General features: G+C 35.1%; 1 pseudogene across 1 annotated transcript; it reads right to left on the reverse strand.

Annotated features, from left to right (window-relative positions):
• Window positions 1-1,420: 1,420 nt before the first annotated feature.
• LOC145159838 (calcium-transporting ATPase 4, plasma membrane-type-like) lies at window positions 1,421-5,177 on the reverse strand (annotated as a pseudogene). Its single transcript, XR_013737936.1, has 11 exons — window positions 4,775-5,177; window positions 4,433-4,642; window positions 4,139-4,294; window positions 3,885-4,056; window positions 3,505-3,795; window positions 3,196-3,428; window positions 2,860-3,049; window positions 2,653-2,739; window positions 2,017-2,129; window positions 1,826-1,945; window positions 1,421-1,751 (listed from the first exon to the last, which is right to left on the reverse strand). The product of XR_013737936.1 is annotated as a calcium-transporting ATPase 4, plasma membrane-type-like (transcript).
• Window positions 5,178-5,642: the final 465 nt, after the last annotated feature.

A 5,642-nucleotide genomic window follows, 5' to 3' on the forward strand; every position in this document is an offset into this window, starting at 1 on the left:
CAAACTCCCTAGATCCAGGGTTAGGGGAGAAAACTCATACAAATTCACAACAAGATAGATCTAACAAAAGGATCAACAATGTTTAGACTTTATACCTTCTGGAAGATGTTGAAGAAGAGTAGAGTCTGGATCTATAATCTATGGACTCCAAGCACACCTTCCAAGTTCTCATTCTTCACCAAAAACACACCAAAAATATTACTTCAAGCTTCAAGGATCACACCAAGGGCTAGGGTTTCGAAATTAGAGAAGGAAAGGGTGAAGGCTGAGCATGGGGAGGCTCTCAAGAGATTAGAGCCTTTAAATAGGGCTCACAACCCCAAAATTAGGGTTTGAACTCTGCGCACCTACACGTTGTGTAACCAAAATTTACGCCTTGCGTAGGGCGTAAAGTGCACACAAGGTGTAAAGTGCTCGCATGTACATAATGAATTACGTCATGTGTAAGTTGCTATGTACGCCTCGCGTAACCTTAAATTCTTCACAAATTAAGCTTAAAATAACTCAAAGAAATGTATGTGGGAACTAGGTGTTACACACCACTACTTTAGACCAATTGAGTTTGGAGCCCCGAATCACAAAAATGGAAAACCAAAAGAAGTCGAATTAGTCGACACTCTCGGCCCAAGCACAACTAGGCCTTACGAGTGCTATGTTCGAGGACATTTGGAATCTTTTTATGTTTGATCAGTTTTCATGTTTGTTTCATTATAGCTGCGATATTGTTTTGTCGTTTTACGCAGATTGCATAATGTTTTTCCTAATAAATTGTAATAGAATATGATGTATTTTGTGTTTTATGAGCATTTTATTTTTATATAGTGATAACTATATAGGCATGTATGTGATGAAACAACAAAACAACAAACTTTAGAAAAGAGTCATTTTCTATAAGGAAAAAATGTCTGTCTTTTCTACCTAATTAAAAGGAGTTTTAATTACATAAATTTAATTTTGTTTTAAGTTTAAATTAAGATGTCTTTTCTACCTAATTAAAAGGAGTTTTAATTACATAAATTTAATTTTGTTTTAAGTTTAAATCAAGACGAGCCTTGTGAAAATAATTTCATGAACATAAAAAAAAAGAGTTTTTGAATATGGGATCAATCCAAAATGTTTTAACTTATTAATAAAACTAAGGTTCTAAAAAACTCATCATACTCCAAGATTTTTATTTGCCGTCAAGCTTTTAACAAAATATTGTCTTAACTCAAATATATATATATATATATATATATATACTAGCCGTTTACCCGCGCTAAACGCCGGGCGGCAAAGAGTTTCTTTCGGAAGATAGTTTTATTAGTGATGATTAGTTTCCTTTAGACGTGAGCTATTCATTGCGGCCATTTGGTACACTATTTTGTGTCGAATAGTTCATTTCAACGGATAGTTTCTTGCTAGGTGCATAATCATACAATACGAAAGAAGTTGAGTCTACATTTAGAATTTCATCTAATAGTTCGTACTTGATTTTACAATATATATAAATAACAACAATCTGCAATCATGTAGTTTTGTACATTTATAACATGTCCAATATATAAACTACACCAATCTGCAATCATGTTGCTTCATCTGTTAGCCCTGCATTAAACATCAAATGAGCATCTAAGATACATATTTGAATTTTTATACATGAGCATCAATGGTTGTTCCAGAAATGTGAGGTGTCATTGCTTGATTTGGCATGTATCTCCATGGATGATCCTTTGGAGCTGGTTGAGGATACCAAACATCTCAACTATACCCTAAAACACACCAAAAATAAATCATCAGTTGAGGGTCATGAATTCATGGGACATGAATTAATGTTAAAACATACCTCTAATGTGTCCACTATTACACCCATCAACAACTTGTGTATCCATAATAGCACCTCCAGCATTGTTATCAATCAAAACCCCCTTCTTCAATTTACCAATCCTTTCTTTATCAAACATTCCTTGAAACATACACATCAATACCCCAAATTAGTATATAAACATCTTAACTTTGACAAAAGAAAATACTCACTTTGTTTTTTCTGTTAAAGGGGTATTGATGACAATAATGTCACACTTACGAAGCATCTTATCGAGATCTTCCTCAAATGTTGCACCAATTTGATTCTCCAATTCCGAATCCATCTGAATTTGATCATGGTAAAGAAGATTACATTGTGTGTCCATCTCAACCATTATAAATATAATTGCTGGTATTACAACTTTTTGTAGTAGAAATGAAAAATATATTCTCTCTTCTACAGTGAAGTGTGGAAAGTCCAACCAAGATGCCAAAAAGCCCAATAAAATCATTATTAGGACACTTTGATGGAAACACCACACAGCCACACTTATTACAACAGTCCATTTCAGGAACACAGTTATTAGTATTGACATTTCTATAATTGTTGTACCAAGAACAAGTGAGTTAGATGATGTAATAAATAGATCAACAAAAACTAAATTGTTGTTCTTGCATTTATATATCAAATTACAACAGTTTCTACAGTAAACATTGTCATAGAGATGTCAAACTAAAGTCAAATGTTACATCTAGAAGACTAAAATTATGGTGGATTCAACTAAATCACAAGTAATAGGGGAATAGAATCAGAAAACTCAAAGTGAGACGAAACACATACAAATATGAGAAGTTGTCAAAACTCACCTTGTTTTATAGCCGCCAACCAACTATAAAGATAAATACGATGCTTGTTGTAGGTCCAGTGACGCAGCCCATTCATATGCCCAATACCTGGTATAGATTACAAATTAGTAAGTCATTAAAATCAAAAAAATGAACAGATTTTAATACAAATTAAGATGAAAATGTAAAAAAAAAAAAAAAAAAAAAAAAAAAAAAAAAAAAACGAGCCTTGCTAGTGAAGACGATTGGGGTGTTTCTTCAAATCTGTTGTTCATGAAGAAATCAAACTGAAACATCATTCCAAACAGAACTGTGAAAAGAGAGGAAAATAGGGTGATGATTCCCTCCCATCTAAGCCATGATATCCAATAAGTCATGTCTTACAGGCCCATCATAGACATTGCCTGTAAGGTAAACACTACAGAATTTGAGATATAACTTCATATAAGTAAACAGAACCTAATATAAAAATGCCAGAGTTGTAGTGACGCTCTCTAAACAGAATAACTCTAACCAAATAATTACTTGAAACAAAGTAAATGTTTGAAAATCAATGATGATTACCTTGATAGAAGGAATAGGCCTACCAGGATTATTAGCCCTAACTCAATTGCAATGCTAAGTGCCCAGAGTTCCCAGTCTAGTGGCACAGTGCTTGCAAAAGTGCCAAGGAACTCCACAATAATAACTTGAAAAACAACAGTAGACACCATGACACCAACGAATATCCAACTGCTCAACATGCCATGAAACACGTTTATCTTGTGAATGTCCCGACTGTTTACTTCATTAAAGACCTACACATACATAATTATAAAAAAAACTGTTATAATGCACAAATAAATGAAAAAGTATGTTGCCATTTTCAATTACCTGACAGAAGACAAAGGTGTTGAAGATGAAAGTAATGAGGATTTCAGTTGAGTCCAAATTGAGAATGGATTTTCCGGCGAAATTCAAAGACGAAAAGGACAGCCATTTGGTAAATACTTTGGCCAATAATATTTCGCCACATGGTCTTTGTAATAAAACTTTCGGTTCGTTTAACAGGTGGTCTGTTCATGAGTCCATCATTTGGTGGTTCAGTGGTTAGGGCCAATGCACCTAAAGTGTCCATGATTAGATTCACCCATAGCAACTGCACAGCAGTAAGGGGTGCAGACCCTGAAAAATATTCATATCCATGCAACTATGTAAGCACAGAACATGTGAGAAAGCAAAGAGTGAATAATAAAGAAGGCGATTGAACAAACCTGTAATGCAGGCTGAAACAAAATTAATCATTAGAGCAACGATGTTGACAGTTAACTGAAACTGAACAAACTTCTGAATGTTTATGTAAACTGCACGTCCCCATTTTGCTACTTTTACGATTGTTGCAAAATCATCGTTCAACACGATTACATCAGCTTGTTCTTTTGCAACCTACAGATGAATATGAGGATTGTTTTTTCATTAACTTAAGTTTTTTATACTAAATTGACATGAATATGAGGCACAAACCAACCTCTGTTCCTGCTATACCCATGGCGAATCCGATATCTGATTCATATAAAGCTGGAGCATCATTTGTCCCATCACCTGTGACTGCAACAACTTCAGACAGACCCCTCAAATGCTCTACAAGCTTTAACTTGTCTGTTGGTGATGATCTAGCCATTACCTGTAATGTATTTAAGGATTGTAAGTCATTACTTGTCTTGGAGAACTAACCACCTATTCTCCTGAGTTTCAAAATAAAGGAAAAGAAAAAAAAAAGTTACATTTTGATCTAGCCATCACCACGTTTTTTTGTTTGTACCTGAATTCTCAGTGCTAGTTCACGCTTTTCTACATCTGATTTAGCTCGAAACACTGGCCCTTCAATGGCTAACCCACCTTCAGTCAGTATACCGCATTCCTTGGCAATGACTCGAGCTGTGTTAATATTATCACCCGTAACCATACGCACAGTAATCCCGACTGCTAAACAAATCTCCACCGTTTCCTTAACCCCTGGCCTAAACGGATCCTTAATACCAACAACCGCAATCAACGTATACCCACAATCAGGGTAAACTCAAAAATCGGGGATTGAGAAAAAAGTTATGCATAGTAAAGACTGAATAGTATCTGAAAAAATCAAGAATCGGCTTATAATTACCTTCAAGTTCTTCAATGTGCTTGACAATTCGCGCTTAGCCATCGCTGATAATTTGAAATTAGGGTTTCGGCAGAGCCCTCTCAATCCGGTGTGGTCGTGAGGTGTGTGAGTTTGTAATCACAGTAAACGGGGACATACCTCGCTGTAGGGATCTCGAATACACGGTAATTTGAAATTATGGTTTCCATTTCATTCTGATGGCGATCGAGAGAGAGAGAAAGAGAGGCGAGAGAGATCACTGCATCTTTGGTGGGGGAAGTCGGCAGCCGTGGACCTTCGGTGGGAGACGTTGGTGGAGATGACTGCATCTTTGGTGGAGACGATGAGAATTGGTTTGATGGTGGCTGTGTTTAGGAGATTAGGGTAAGATCAGTGTGTAGTGTAATAGGTAGTATATGATCCGTGTAGTGTAATACGTATAAGATCGGTTATATATAGGTTATATGCTTAATATTATTGTACATAAGATAATATATATTGTACCTCTTAATTTTCAAGAAATGGACAAATCAGGTCTAACATTATATCCTTAATAATATAGTAAAGATAATATATATATATATATATATATATATATATATAATTGCCGTCTTACAAATAACATGACTCACGATTTGAAATAGCTTGAGGCTAAACATTGCCTCCAAATCAAGTCTAACATTATTTAGAACCTTTAATAAATCTAACATAAACATTTTTGGTAACCTTAAGTCTCATGTCATCCTTTCAAAAACTTGTCAAATATCTTGCAGCTCAACACAGCAAAAAGTTGATAGTAAAAGGGTATGTTATGTAAATTGCAACAAAAGAAAAGAAAGTGGAGGATATTACTGATTTCAACCATACGTCCATAGAAGGTCCCCCGAAA

This window comes from Lactuca virosa, chromosome 2 (genome assembly GCF_052849685.1).
Source record: "Lactuca virosa cultivar CGN04683 chromosome 2, Lactuca_virosa_CGN04683_v6, whole genome shotgun sequence".
Classification (NCBI taxonomy): domain Eukaryota; kingdom Viridiplantae; phylum Streptophyta; class Magnoliopsida; order Asterales; family Asteraceae; genus Lactuca; species Lactuca virosa.